At 39.5% G+C, this 16615-nt stretch overlaps 1 long non-coding RNA gene across 3 annotated transcripts in view; it reads right to left on the bottom strand.

Moving 5' to 3' along the window:
* Positions 1-16615, bottom strand: part of LOC140528065 (uncharacterized) — a 111533-nt gene that overhangs the window by 33347 nt on the left and 61571 nt on the right. The window lies entirely within an intron of this gene.

Genomic DNA, 16615 nt, shown 5'->3' with positions numbered 1-16615 from the left:
ATAGAGAAAGAGATATTGGAATTATTGAAATGTTGGAATTCATGAAAAGGAATGGTGTGAAATAAGGATGGAAAGACAGGTTCAGAATAGACTGTAAAGGGCTATAATACCCCAATATGCTTATATTTTATCCTAGAAGCAATGTGGAGCTGCTAAGATCTTTGAGCAGTGAAGCAACATAGTCAATCTATCTTAACAAGATTTTTTTTGCATGATAGATTAGAAGAGAACACTGGAGCAAGGAGATTAATTGGAAGACTATAACAATAGTTGAGCCAAGTAATGATGAGAAGTTGAACTAGACTGGTGGCTGTGAGAATGGAGAGAAGGGATTTACATGTCTAATTTAAGAGATTTACATGTCTAATAGAAAACATTTGACAGTTCTTTGAATTTGAGCAGTAGAAATGGTGAGAGAATAGTTAAAGATGGATCCAAGGTTATCCAAGGTGCAATTGGGTAATTGATAATCTGGTAGTGACCTTTTAGAAGTAGGGACATCTAGAGTAGGATAAATTTTGCGCAAGTGAGCAAAATACTGAATTCTATTTGGGACATATTGAATTTGATACACCTACAGAATACCTAGGTATACTCTTCCAAAACCAAATATGTTGCTTTACATTGAATCCTTATTTCTCTTTATTATTTACCTAGTCTTTGTGCATAAATTCTGAACCCATGAGTTTTATTGCTAATTTTATTTTTAGATATTGCCTCTCATAAATTCTTAGTTCTCACTTCTTTTCTGTTTATGCTTTACTTGCTCCTGTCTATGGTATCAAAATTGGCAAGTATATGTGGCCAGTTTCTCCAGCCTCCTTTATTTTCAGTTTAAAATTCTCTTGATTATATTCACCAGACTCCAGACAAATGTAACTTGGCTGGCCCTTGTTAGGTGTACTTCTTCCTTAGTTAAGACCTATATTCCTCTGCTCAAAACTTCCTGTTTATTATGTAAGATTCAAACTCCTTAGGTTGGCATTTGAGGTTCTCCAAAATTTGGTACTACTCTCCATCTCTCCAACCTTATCTCATATTATTTCTCTCCATTTACTCTATCCTCCATCCATTCTGGTCTAACTTCTCCCCTAGATTATACTTCATTCTCAAACTTCCTTCACACACCATTCCATATTACTGGAAGATTTTTTACTCCTACTTTACTTGTCAAGTTTTATTACCACATCCTAAATCTCAAAATAAATGTTTTCCCTTCCTAGAAGCTCTCTTCAGATCCAAAAGAGGCCATCATGCCCCAGACCACCTCTCTTTCTCAGCAGCAATGGCCTTCTCCTCAAACGGGCAATGCTTCCAAGACTATAACCTCTTCCTCCTATTGGTGAGTTCTTCCATGAACCTTCATTTGAAGAAGCAATCATGCCAGACATCCTAATCTCTTAAACTCAACAAGCTCATAATGCCACAGACTACTTCTCTGCAGCTAACTTTCCTCTTTCCTCACCCACTCCTTATTTGGCTCCTGATTATGTGTTGCATTCCCCCTTTAGGCTCCTTGAGGGTAAGTCTTCCTTTTTGTATTCATTTTGTATTTCTATTGTCAGCACTCAGTTCATAATGTTATATGTATTTATCTATCATCTATCTATCATATTCTATTTTTTCCTAGCAACTCTTCCTCTTAGACATCACATAGTGCCAAGCCTAGAGGCCTGTATTGGGCTACCCGAGTCTTTCTTACCTGTCCCAGGTCTTCGGTTGGCCAAACCGGATAAACATATGAGAGAAAGGACGTTCCAGAGTCAAACAGGGGTTGAGCTTTATTTCAGGGTCCGGGTTACAAATGCAAGGGGGTCTTCCTTAGGAGGAAGAGGGGGAGATTTCCTAAGGAGGCTAAGCTTAAGGGATTGGAAGTAGAAGTACAAGCGGGGAGAGAGGGGGAGGGGAGAGAGGAAAGAAGAGAAACGGAGCCTTACTATCCTCTTTGGCTCCACACGTGCTAAGAGAGAGCTTTCTGGCTTCTTCAATCCTACTTAATCTTCAGCTACACAGTTTGCATCTCAATACCGTGCTGTTAGGTAACTAGGTGTGCTCCAATCCGGGATGACCTCGAGGGCAGGGAGACTCCACCCATCAGGTATCTCTGGGGGAGAGGCGGAAATACCCGAGCTAGCCGAGCTAGCTCAGTCTGACCTTCTCGAATCCCCGCTGTTCATGGAGGGCCTCGTAAGACTCTAAGATTTAGAAGTCCCACTTTTACCCGCCCGAGACCGTCCACACGGAATTGAGCTTCCAGTCCCAACATATCCCCTTCTTTGTTATGCGCGGAGCGCACCTGGCTCTAGAGCAAACAGTGGCTGGAGGCTGAGTGGATTAAGGAAGGCCTTTAGCCTATGAGTACCTTACAACAAGACTTCATTCACACAGAAATCTGCAGCTAGCACAACTGACAAAGGGAGGCATCAAATAAAACAAAGATGAAACTAAATGGCTGAGTTACAACAGGGGAAGTGCAATCAACTAATCCCAAAGCATATTTTAAGAGGAGCAGCTGGTGTAGGTGCCTTACACGTCACCACTCCCTTAATCTTGCAAATGGATCTATACGGCCAAGCCTGAATGGCCAAGCCTGTGGTATTCAGGTGAAAAGTTGGTCACCCCTTCCCCCCCTAATGTCCTGGGTTTGTGATATCAAAGTCCTCCTTCAGCCGCTGAAAAAGATGACTAGATGGAATGGGCAGCAATGTTGGGATGAGTGCTGCTTCCTCCTGGGCAGCAAGGTTAAAGCTGTTAGCAGCAGACTCAGGTGGTGCATGATCCTTCTCCGGGGTCTCCGGGCTCTCCGCCTCCTGCATCTCCGCCGTCTCTGACATCGGTTCCCACTTACGGATCCTTCTAATGGGAATCCACGCATCACCTTTTCCTGTGGAGACACAAACATACCCTCGACCCCCTATTAGTATCTTAAAATGTCTCATGGCTGGAGTAGTATGTGCGCTTCTTGAGACAACTGTATCAAGCTCTGATTGTATTAGGCCTCTTGATCTTAGCTCTGATTGTATTAGGCCTCTTGATCTTAGCTCTGATTGTATTAGGCGATCTCTATCTCCCCTTCTTTGTTTAGCGAGGTACGCCTTTAAGGTAAAATTGATAAGAATGCATAGTGGCTGTTTATTTTGGTATAGCTGCTGCCAGGTACTTACAAATGCTTGATTAACATCTGTAAGGAACCTGACCTTTACGGATTTTTTCTTTATAACAAACACAGGAGCATTCCAGGGTGCTAATTGCTCCTTGACCAGTATCTGTAGTGCCTGGAGTTTTTCTGGAGTCAGGGGCCACTGCTCCACCCAAATCGGGGTGTCTGACTTCCAATTCAAGGGTGGGGACTCCAGTGCAACTGCAATGGCCCTTACTAAAAATTTGATAACCTCATCCCGAGGTGGCTAATAGCCATTCCGGCAATCAAAACATAATCGGAGGCTGAGTACTGTAATTGATTTCCTGTAGCCTCAAACTGCCCTGTTCCTGTAAATTGCTGATAAGCCTGGGGGGCCTGAGCCCCTAGCCCACCGGTAGTGCTCTTTACCCTCTGAGAAAATTCTGATACCCAAATCACATTCTGCCCAGGGGTAAGGCAGGCTCTAGCTACGCTCTTCCAGTCATTAGGAGTCAGAACGAACTGACCACTGAGAGTTTCAAGCATGGCTATGACAAAGGGTGAGTTAGGGCCGTGCTTGGTACAAGCCTCTTTAAGAGTCGCCACTCTCTTCCACTCTATAGGTATGTGGCTCCTCCGAACCCCACCGGGGACACTGGGGTCCGCTGTTTCTAACACAGGAAATGTCCCTACATCTTCTCCATTCTCTATAGCCTTTCTTATTCCTTTTTCCAAACTGGACTGTGGCCCTGAACTGTCTGACCAATGGAGCAGGTTATAAGGAGGCGCGGAGGGAAGGCACGGCGTATTCTCCCCTGCCTCGCCTTTTCCATCTGCTAGATGGAGCTCCGGGTCTATTTTTTCTTTACGCTCCTTAACTTTCCGCTTAACTTTCTGCTTGCCTGGGTCCTCCCCTCCCCTCTCTCCGCTTCCACTCTCTTTCCAATCCCACCCTGGCCTCTCCGGCCCTTCCTTACAAAATTCTCGGAGGTCGTTTAACTCTATTGTGACCCCCGCCTCCCTGCCTTCCCTGTGAAGTTTCTCAGCCCAGACCTCCTGTTCCTCTGGCTTTATTACTGGCAATTGATTCCTCATCCCTGCCCTTTTCCCAGGGGTTTGGGAAGCTTCTCTCCACTTTCTCTCCTTCCGAATCTAGGATTCGGGACACGCTTCTTTCACAGCCCCTTCCGGGTGTACCCCAAAAGCACCCAGGATTATCTACGCTCCCAATCCCTGTTGGGGCACCAACTGCCAAGCCTAGAGGCCTGTATTGGGCTACCCGAGTCTTTCTTACCTGTCCCAGGTCTTCGGTTGGCCAAACCGGATAAACGTATGAGAGAAAGGACGTTCCAGAGTCAAACAGGGGTTGAGCTTTATTTCAGGGTCCGGGTTACAAATGCAGGGGGGTCTTCCTTAGGAGGAAGAGGGGGAGATTTCCTAAGGAGGCTAAGCTTAAGGGATTGGAAGTAGAAGTACAAGTGGGGAGAGAGGGGGAGGGGAGAGAGGAAAGAAGAGAAACGGAGCCTTACTATCCTCTTTGGCTCCACACGTGCTAAGAGAGAGCTTTCTGGCTTCTTCAATCCTACTTAATCTTCAGCTACACAGTTTGCATCTCAATACCGTGCTGTTAGGTAACTAGGTGTGCTCCAATCCGGGACGACCTCGAGGGCAGGGAGACTCCACCCATCAGGTATCTCCGGGGGAGAGGCGGAAATACCCGAGCTAGCCGAGCTAGCTCAGTCTGACCTTCTCGAATCCCCGCTGTTCATGGAGGGCCTCGTAAGACTCTAAGATTTAGAAGTCCCACTTTTACCCGCCCGAGACCGTCCACACGGAATTGAGCTTCCAGTCCCAACAACATAGCACTTAGCTATACAATTCATTTTTGTAGAATGTGCTGGCAAATATTTAACTAGTTCCCCAAAAGCACATGGCACACTTTTAAGCTGTGGTTTGTAGCATTTGCCCAATGAAGATTTAGCAATTGACTCTCATAAGCCAGACTCCAGCACACCACTGAAATCCTTAATGAAATATGTATGTTACAGTTTTCTGGGTCGATAGTTTGCTCCACAGATAGATTGCAAGCAGGTAAGGATTATGTCTAAGCATTTGATACAGTGCTCTGTATATAAAAAGATAACTTTCCCAAGGTTTCAAACATGATGGTAAGTTAGGTAAGTTAATGTTAAGTGAGGGCAAAAGCATAAGGTCTTCTCACTTCCAGATCATTATTCTTTCTAATTTGCCTCTCACTCAAAGGAATTAACAGTATTGTCAATCACAAGGCAGATTTCATGAACTGTTCAGGCACCCACCCATATGACAGTCCAGTTAGCCAGAGGTTTAATAACAAGAAACTCGCTTGAGTTTCCTGATCTAACACATCTCCAATGAAGTACTAACAAGTAAGTATTGATCATTAGTAAAGAACTTGACACCTGAGAGGAGCTCTCAAAAGCAGAATTATTGCTGATCTTTAGAATGATAGAGCAGACATTCTATGAAATATTGTAGAAGGGAAAAAGAAAAGAGGGAGTGGAAAGTCTCTCAGGTTCACTGAATGTGCTAACGAAAAAAATTTCAAGCTGTTTCTCTATGACCTTAAAACACCAGTTAAAAGGGGAGGGAAAATCATTAATTTAACTGGCTATTATATCTACTTGAACTAGACAATTCATTTTACTTTTCCAGTGAAGTTATAGATAGCTATTTTGATCTCATGGAAATGCTACTTTCATGAAGGAATGAGATGTGAAACATGGGGAAGACCATGATAACTGTTTGAAGACAGAGTGATACAAGCTCAATATTGTGGAGGGAAGAAGGACAATTATTCTTATCCTTACAAAGTAATATATTTTCTATTTAGCTCTGGTCTTTTCATCAAGATTGCTTGAAACTCCATTCTTCCCCTGAAGTATTATACTCAGTTTTGCTGGGTAGGTGATTTTTGGTTTTAATCCTAGCTCATTTGACCTCCAGAATATCATATTCCATACCCTCTGATCCCTTAAGGTAGAAGCTGATAGTTCTTGTGTTTTCCTGATTATGTTTCCACGATACACAAATTGTTTCTTTCTGGCTGCTTGCAATATACTCTCCTTGACTTGGGAACTCTGAAACTTGGCTACAATATTTCTAGGAGTATTCCTTTTTTAATCTCTTTCAAGATGGAATCGTTGTATTCTTTCAATTTCTATTCTACCCTCTGGTTCTAGAATATCAGGGCAGTTTTCCTTGATAATTTCTGGAAAGATTATATTTAGGCTCTTTTTTTTTATCATGACTTTCAGGTAGTCCAAAAATTTTTAAATTATCTCTCCTGGATCTATTTTCCAGATCAGTGATTTGTCCAATAAAATATGCAGAATTTGTTTTAGAATTACTGAAATACAACCTTTGGTTAACTTGATTTTAAAAAAAGAAAGAAAGAAAAAATCAAATGACCAGCATCAAAAATGAAAAGGGTGAATTCATCACCAATGAAGAGGAGATTAAAGCAATAATTAGGAGCTAGTTTGCCCAACTATATGCCAATAAATCTGACAATCTTAGTGAAGTAGATAAATATTTATAAAAATATTAGTTGCCCAGATTAAATACTTAACCCCATTTCAGCAAAAGAAAGTTAAAGAGCCATCAACAAACTCCCTAAAATAAATCTCTACAACCAGATGGATTTACAAGTGAATTCTATCAAACATTTAAAGAACAATTAATTTCAATATTATATAAACTATTGGGAAAATAGGCAAAAGAGTAGTTGTACCAAATTCTTTTTATGATAGAGATATTGTGCTGATACCTAAATAGGGAAGAGTCAAAAAAAGAGAAAGAAAACTATAGACCAATTTCCCTAATGAATATAAATGCAAATTTTTAAAAAAAAATATTACCAAAAAGATGACAGCAACTTATCTCAAGAATAATACACTATGACCAGGATTGATTTATACCAGGAATGTAGGGCTAGTTCAAGATTAGGAAAACTAACACCATAATTGACCATATCAACAACAAAACTAACAAATCATATGTTTATCTCAATTGATACAGAAAAAGCTGTTGACAAAATACAGCACTAGCTCCTATTAAAAACATTACAGAGCATAGGAAATAAGTGGAGTGCTCTTTAAAATGATAGGTAGCATCTATCTAAAACTATCAGCAAGCATTATATGTAATGGGGATGAGCTAGAAGTATTTTCAATAAGATGGGGGGGTAAAACAAAAACATCTATTATCACCAGTGTTATTCATTATTATACTAGAAATATTAGCTTTTGCAATAAAAGAAGAAAAAGAAAACAAAAGAATTAGAATAGACAGTGAAGAAACATAGTTATCACCCATTGAATATGATATAATTATATACTTAGAGAATTCTAGAGAATCGTGTAAAAAATACTTCAAAAAATAAACATATTTACTGAAGTGGCATGATATAAAATAAACCCACATAAATTATCAGCATTTCTATATATTACTAACAAAGCCCAACAGGAAGAGATAGAAAGAAAAATTCCATTTAAATTTACTGGAGACATTATAAAATATTTGGCAGTTTATATGCCATAGGAAACCCAAGAATGGTAGACAATATAAAATATTGGTAGCTATCTGTCAAGTAAACCCAGGAACTATATGAACACAATTACAAATTACTTTTCACACAAATAAAGCCAGATCTAAACAGTTGGGAAAATATTAATTGCTTATGGGTAGGCCATGCTAATACAATAAAAATGACAAGTGTACCTAAAGTAATGTACTTATGTAGTGACATACCAATCAAACTACCAAAAAACTATTTTATAGAGCTAGAAAAAACAAGAGTGAAATTCACATGAAAGAACAAAAAGTCCAGAATGGAATACTATTGTGCTCTAAGAAATGATGAGCAGTCAGACTTCAGAAAAATCTGGGAAGACTTACGTGAACTGAGACTGAGTGACATGGGCAGAACCAAGAGAACATTTTACAGGGTAACAGCTACATGTGCAATGATTGACTTTGACTTAGCTCTTCTCAGCAATGCAAGGATCTAAGACATCTCCAAAAGACTCACAATGAAAAATGCTATCCACCTACAGAGAAAGAACATTGGAGTCTGAATGCAGATGGAAGCACACTATTTGCTCTCTTTTTCTTTTGCACTTTCTTTTATTTCTTCTTTCTTGTGGTTCCTCACATTTATTCTAATTCTTCTTTACATCATAACTAATGTGAAAATATGTTTAATATGCATGTGTAAGTGGAACCCATATCAAAATGCATGCTGTCTTGGGGAGGAGGGAGGGAAAGGAAGGGGAGAAAATTTAAAATTCAAAATCTTACAGAAGTGAATGCTGAAAACTAAAAATTAATTAATTATTCAGAAAAGAAAGATAGAAATGAGAAATACAAGTGCAGCATATGTAGGCTCTGCATTTGCTCTTGCAGTCCCATTCACACTGGTGGGTTGGGTCCCCAGAGGATACTTACTGCTTTTCCTAAGTGTTCTAATAATAGTCGTGTGGGATTGAGGTTATCCTCCAAAGTTACATGGATCAAAACCCCAAACAGTGTGCTTGTTTTTATTATTTCAATTTAGATTAGTCAGCCAGACTTAAGTAGCTTTTAATTATGAATATTTGCAAAACTGTCATAGGAAGAACATTTGCTGTAAAAGATACCCCACAAAAGTCTGACACTCACACTACATGTATAGTCCAGGAGATAGTGGTTTCAATCTTAATACCAAAGGGATAACTTTCAAGTCCTGGTTGCTGAAAGTTCTTTTGCCCCTTGCATAGGGCACTCATGAAGTCCCCTTTAGGAATAATGTAGTTTCTTTACTGGGTTTCTTGCTGACTCTTAAAGTTGACTTTACTCAACATGTCTATTTTGTCCTTGCCTCCTAATGCAGGGATCAAAACCACATCAGTTGTTCCAGAGACACCAATGAACATGTGCAAATTACCAGGTCATCTGAAGTTCATGAGATTTGTACAGCCAAAGATGGGAGAAGAAGACTGATACTGAGGTCAAGGCCAAGGTTGAGATTAGGACTCATATCTTCTCCAGCACACTAAGCAATTCTTTATCAGGGGCTGACTGGAAGATTTGTAGCACTTAAACTTCTAAGCACTCAAAGCTGAGGATTCCAAAGTGATTTTCTATTTTGTAGCCAACCCACAGAGAGTAAAAAAATTTCCTCAACCAATTTGAACAAACTTCCTGTTAAAAATCAATATAGTTCATCCACTGGCTTTCAAAGACATCTTAAATTGATCAAGATCTCAATCTGTACTTTTTCCAAAGCTTATGATTGATTCAATAGAGAAGTGTTCTCATCTTGTTAAGACATCAGAGCATGGCATTTTAACATCTATGAGTGGGTTGATTGCTTGACTCAGTTAGCTCCCACCCTTACACTACCATAGAGAACATGAAGCTTTCAGAAAAGGCATGGAAAATCTGCCACGGGTCAATCTTATTAGTACTAGTTAGAAACTCTGTTTCGGGCCAGGCCTGACTCACATAGGATGTTGGTTCAGGCTTTGGATTAGAATGAATCAAGACACCAAGGAACCATCTAGGAAGTTTACTTAACAGTAGCTTTTGTTGTTCTTATTGAGTCATTTCAATTGTGTCCAACTCTTTGTGACTCCATTTGGGTTTTGGTTTTTATTTTTGTTTCGTTTTTTTTGTTTTTGGCAAAGACACTGAGGTGGTTTGCCATTTCCTCCTCCAGCTCCTTTTATAGATGAGGAAACTGAGGCAAACAGGATTATGTGACTTCCCCAGGGCTACACTGCTGCTAAGTATCTGAGGCCAGATCTGACCTCATGAAGATTAACATGGAAGATTATCATGAAAAGGGTATTCAACAAGGATATAGCAACTTATTCAGCTAGACACATCCCCCTATCATCTAGATATGGAAACACATCTAATAAGAAAAATATGTTGAAGTCACAGGTATTGGATGAACTAGAATGCTCTTGTACAGGAAGTATGTTTGGATTGGTTGATGAAACATGGTTACTTTCAGTGGGCTGTCTACAAAAAAGCAGAGCAGTTTGAAATCCACAGATTCCGGTGTCTATCCACTTAAGCACTGGAGACTAAATAAAGCATTGAACTAAATCCAACCCCTAGGTACAGGTCCTATAGAAAGTACTATTTTAGCAATTTGGGCTTAACGTTGATTAAGTTGTGCTCTGCTCTGAGTGACTGTTGTCAGTGACCAGTTTTCTACCTTGTTATCCTGTGATCATCATCTTACCATGATCCCAAATTCATAGGAATTGGGAAAAGGGGGGGATTTCTCACCTGCTTCCTTTTGCCTCATTTCCTTTAGTATGACCAGTTAGGGGTGAGGAACCTGTGGCCTCAAGTCTATATGTGGCCTTCTAGGACCTCAAGTACAGAGTTTTCACTGAATCCAAACTTCACAGAACAGTTTAGATTCAATCAAAGGGCCACACTTGAGAATCTAGATGACCACATGTGGCCTTAAGGTCACAGATTCCCCACCCCTGCACCTAGATCTTTTTTTCATTTTTTGGTTTTCCTATCTGGTACATCAGTACCTCTACGGACTATATCTGCTCCTGAACCTTAGTCTGCCTCACTTAAATCCAATTCATGCACAAGTCAAGGAGCAACTCCATAATGGCATTGGTTCCTTTCAAAAACAAGGACAAACAACAACAATTGATGTTCCCCTTGAAACTAACAAGTCTTTTCTAGCTATCTGTAGCTTAGCCTATCAGGTAACCTTTGAATTAAATTCAGCAGGGGGCAGCTGCGTGGTGCAGTGGATAGAGCACCAGTGTCGGGGTCAGGAGGACCTGAGTTCAAATCTCATCTCAGACACTTGACATTTACTAGCTGTGTGACTTTGGGCAAGTCACTTAACCCCAACTGCCTCATCCTGGGTCATCTCCAGTCATCCTGATGAATATCTGGTCACTGGATTCAGATGGCTTTGGAGAAGTGACCTGCACAGCCCTCCCTCACTCAAAACAAAGTCAAGGGGAAGTCATGCCATTATTTCTCTGATGGCATGGTCTTCTTCATCAAAGAAGGATGAACACACACACACAGGAATTAGATTCAGTGCAAACATTTTTAAGTTGCTATAAGATATAAGATGTACTGGTTGCTAGGAATGCAGTATATTTATTATTATATATTAATTATGCAATTTTGACATTAATGTGATCCATCATAGTATTCATTCATTCATTTATGCATTCATTCATTCATTCACTTCTTTAATTATTTTTGTCCAGATATCACTTTTGTATGGAATTTCTAATGAGGAAATTCATTCTACCAATGTATATCATCACTTTCTCTGCAACTGTTTTTGCAGCTTGTGTCCAAGGGCACTGAGAGATTAAATGAATTACACAGGGTCAGTCAACCAGTTTCTGCCAAGGGCAGAATTTGAACCTAGGTCAACATGACTCCAAGTATATTCCTCTCTCTCCATTAATGTCCTACCTCTCAGGTCCTCAGGATAAACTAACATAAATGAAATGGTCCCTATCATCAAGAAATTTACATTCTATTTATGTTGATAAATAAATATAAAGTAATTTTGGGAGGGAGGCAATTTTGATCCTTGTGTTTACTTGGAGAGACACCACTGATATTGGATTATTCAATTTGCTATGTTTTGCTAAAGGTAACTTGCAAACTACTTATATTAGTATATCAGTTGGGGTCTTCTTTTAAAACTCACATAGCCATATGTCAATCCTCCTAAATTATCACCCCCAATCTCTCTCAAAGTTCAGATCCCAGACTTCACATACCACAGAGGTTTTCTTTGGAATAACTGTCCCAGCCTTCTTCAATTTGGCACATTCCGCTTCCTGTTTACCTATCCAGAATCATTCTAGGCTCATCACATAGAGTTGGGACAATAAACTGACAGAGAAGTGCCAAATTTTTTTTTCTCTGAAACTGAAACATGATATGGAAACAGAAGCACAGTTCTCACGCAGAAAGCCACTTGAACACTGAATGAGGAAAAGCCAGAGTTAAAAGGTAACTTCTAGGGAGTGGAGCCAAGATGGAGGAGTAACAACACAGACTTTCTAGAGTGCTCCCCCCAAACCCAGACAAATACCTGTAAAAAATAACTCTCAATAAATTCTGACACTGCAAAATTCACAGAATGACAGAGTGAAGCAAATTTCCAGCCCAAGAGAGTCTAAATTGTTGCCAGAAAATGGCATGCCATGATGGGAGCAGAGGGCAGTCCTGTGGTCCAATCCAGCACAAAGGGTACCTGAACAGGCCTTGGGGGGGACTGAATCTCTCACATCTGTGGTGGTTTCCAGGCTACATGATCTCCAAATGCTGAAGACAAATTGGAAGGTCAGTAAAGAGAGAGTGTGAGAAAGTAGAGTGGTCTCGCCTGACCCTAGCCTCATGGCTGGGGAGGGGATGGAGGAACCCAAGCAGCCACAGCAGCAGCAAGGGCAGCTGCAGTCACTGTTTTTGAAGCTCTAGGTCCACGGATTGGGGGGGCTGACAGTACACACCCCATCCCCACTGGAAGCAGAGAACACCTTGACAAAAAGCCCAAAAGTCAAATAAATGGTGGAGGAAATGATCAAAAACTGGAAAAAAGTCAGACTATAGAATCTTGCTTTGGTGACAAAATCAAATAAGCAAACAGAAGACAACAAAGTCAAAGCTTCTTCATCTAAAATCTCCAAGAAAAATATTCAGGCCATGGAAGAACTCAAAAAGGATTTTGCAAATCAAGTAAGAGAGGTGGAGGAAAGGCTGGGAAGAGAAATGAGAGCAATGCAAGAAAATCATAAAAAGCGAGTCAACAGCTTCCTAAAGGAGACCCAAAAAATACTGAAGAAATTAATACCTACATGGAAAGATAATATTTATAACTCTTGAGACTTCTCTCAGTACTAGGGTAGTTAGACATATAGACAGAAGGCACAGGGTGAGTTGAACAGGAAGGGATGATATCTAATAAAATAAAATTAAAGGGTAAGAGAGGAATATATTGGGAGGAGAAAGAGAGAAATATAATGGGGCAAATTATCTCTCATATAAAAGAGGCAAGAAAAAGCTTTTTCAATGGAGGGGAAGAGAGGGGAGTTGAAAGAGAAAAAGTGAACCTTACTCTCATAACATTTGACTTGAGGAGAGAATAACATGCACATTCAATTTGCTATGAAACATCTGTCTTACTCTATAAGAAATAGGGGAGAAAGGGAGAAGTGGGATATGTGAGAATGATAGAAGGGAGGGCAAATGGGAAGATGGGGTAATTAAAAGTAAACAATTTTGAGGAGGAATAGGGTCAAGAGAGAATAGAATAAATGGGGGGTAGGATATAATGGAGGGAAATACAGTTAGTCTTTCACAACATGACTTTTATAGAAGTCTTTAACATAACTATACATGTATAACATATATAGATTTCCTTGCCTTCTCTATGGGAATGGGTGGGAAGGAAGGGAGAGAAGTGGGAACTCCAAGTTTTAAAAACAAATGTTAAAAGTTGTTTTTGCATGGAACTGGGAAATAAGGTACACAGGTAATAGGGTATAGAAATCTATCTTGCCCAACAAGAAAATAGAGGAGATGGGGAAAAGGGAAAGGAGGGGTATGATAAAAGGGAAGGCAGATTGGGGAAATGGTAATCAGAATGCATGCTGTCTTGGGGGGTGGGGGTGGAGGAGAGATGGGGAGAAAATTTGAGACTCAAAATCTTGTGGAAATGAATATTGAAAACTAAAAATAAATTAATTAATTTTTTAAAAAATAACTTCTAGAAGGCATTCTGGACACAATCACTTTATTCTGGCTTAGAGTGAGTAGAAAGAAAAGAAGGAAAATATTTGAAAAAGAAACTGGTCACACATCTGGGTATTAGTTTATTTTGTCACTGGTCCCTTTTGAATACATTCAAAGATTCCTCTAGAAAAGCCATTTTATGAAACTACAGTGAAGGTTCCATGAATACACAGAAGAGACCTAGATAAAGGCAGAACCAGAAATCAAATCAGATCATGTACATCCAAATTTCATGTATGCATTAACAATCACTCTTTGGGGGATCATGATAACATACCAAAGAGTTCATGATAAAATTTCTTTTATTGTTCTTTAAGCAATAAATAACTAACCAGTGTTCTTGCAAAGATATTTTTCTTTGTGACAAGTATGTTCATATTTGAAGTATTATAGATTTTTTATGACAGTGATTTAAAAGCATCATGATCACATATACAATAATTTTGGTGTTCTAGTGTTAATGCACTGATTACATCAAACTCTGAATCTAGCTAAGCATAATGTGTTCTTGCAGTTTCTCAACCTGTCATCAAATTGTTTCCAAACGATTGCAACATTTGAATGCAAAGACATTCCCAGTGGATGGTCAGACCATCCACCTACCTTCATCTACATTCTGTACTCTGCATCAGAGTAGTTTCCTCTTCCTTTCTTTTGCTTTCTAATCATACCGCATCAGCTATATATAATCACATGATCAAGACACTGCAAACATTTGCATTCTTATAACACAAATGTCAAGACTGTTTGAAAACCATGATCACTGGGCATGCTTATTAATTACAAACCATCTTGAAGTCATTGAAAACATTTTTCAGACTTAAGATATATAAATATTTGGACATTTCCTACATAAGTTTATATAGACACATATATATACACATACACATACATGTATGTATGTAAGTATGGGAGGGTGTTCTTGTGTATATAAGGACTGGACTCCATTGATTATCCCATCTTAAAAGTAATTGTTTGTTTGAATAAAGATACTTCTTGATTTTAACAATTCATTAGAACTAAGGGTAAAATGAACCTTGGATGTTACCTCCTTAAATCAATCAAACTATTGAATGAGAAACTTGATAATTAAGCAAATATGAAAACTGATGGGGGAGATAGTATGTGATTTACTCAACCCCACCTCACTGCAGCCTCACTCCAGTCCTGGAATTCACAAATGAGAAGTACCCTCCAGCCCTTGAAGCCTCTCTTTGATTAGATAGCTCCTCCAAGAGCCTCCTTTTGAGAAGGGTGCCCAGGCCAGCTTTTCAACTTCCAAAAATGTGTTATCTTCACCCATTAGAACAGAAGTTTCTAGTCGTCAAGGGTAATCTTTATTCTACTTATATATGTATTTGAACCATGGTCTAAGTACACTTAACACTGTTCTTGGCACGTAATAAGCAATTATTAAATGCTAGTTCATTGACTGACTGACTGACTGACAAGGATCATCTATAAATTATGAAGAGAGTTGAGAAAGAATTCATTCCAGAAACTGGAGCAAATACAGCTTTCTAGCACATCTGTTAAAGAAGCACCTAGGGTGGAGGGGTACAGGAGAAAGGGAGGCCTCTGCTTCAGCCTTGGCCATGTCTACTCTTTACCTCACTTTGTCCAGAGGAGGACTTTGGAAGGGTGAACTTCCTATCTTCCCCATGATGTTCTGGCCGCATCCCCAGATCAGCTAACAGCAGTGTTTGCATTGGGGAGCCATGGACAGATGGACATAGATTCACTACATTATGGGGAGGTTCTTGAGCACCTCACAAATGGCAGAGAGAAAGCTGTGAATTACCCTTTGGTCACATGTCTTGAGTTCACGTTCTGGACTCTATAGGTACCATAGTTGCAGGAGAGTATGTCACAGAATTGTCGAGAGAGGATTTTGTTTTGAACTAATGGTGTATTTGTACCACATTAGTAAATTGCCCTTTCAAAAAAACTAAATTATTCTCAAATGCTGGGAGTAAACAAGATGGCAAGAAATAGAATTGGTAGTGCTATAGAATTATCCTCCCCTAATGCTTTTCTGTTAGGCTTTAGATCCTTAAGGGGAAGATGTAGCCTTCCTCAGGGATGGAAGAGAGGGAATTAGACTAAGGATACACATATCTTACATATACTTGGATATGGATATGTACATTACACATACTTGTGCATGTATACACACATATGTCTACATACATGTGTGTCTATATCTATATATGTACCAATATGTGTATTAATATGTGTATATTTTGTATATATTCATTCATTTTACTTATATCTCTAGCATCTAACAGTGTTTCTGAATAAAATTAGAATTTACTAAATGCTTCCTGATTGATTAATTATTGGATTAATTAATTTTATTGAGGGTTTTTTCTTATTATCTTTGATGTTTCCACATTTTTCTTACATTCCCAACCATTAACTCTTTGTCTCCTTTTGTTAGCCCCAAAGAAGACCTGAGGCTGGTCTGTAGAACTGCCTCAACTTCTCCTTAATAAAAAACAGGGTTTCTTGACCTGGGTATTTACCCTAAGTAACTTCCAGTTATAGGACTTGTTTCTAGTGTTCATGGAGGACTAGCACCTCTGATGTGAGGACTTACTGAGATCTTCACAGGGCTACTTTTTCTCCTTCACCCAACTTTTGCCTGTGGCTCCAAGAAGCTGA

Source organism: Notamacropus eugenii, chromosome 2 (genome assembly GCF_028372415.1).
Source record: "Notamacropus eugenii isolate mMacEug1 chromosome 2, mMacEug1.pri_v2, whole genome shotgun sequence".
Lineage (NCBI taxonomy): Eukaryota > Metazoa > Chordata > Mammalia > Diprotodontia > Macropodidae > Notamacropus > Notamacropus eugenii.
Note: the sequence above shows the minus strand (reverse complement) of the source record. Positions and strands in the feature narration are given on the sequence as shown.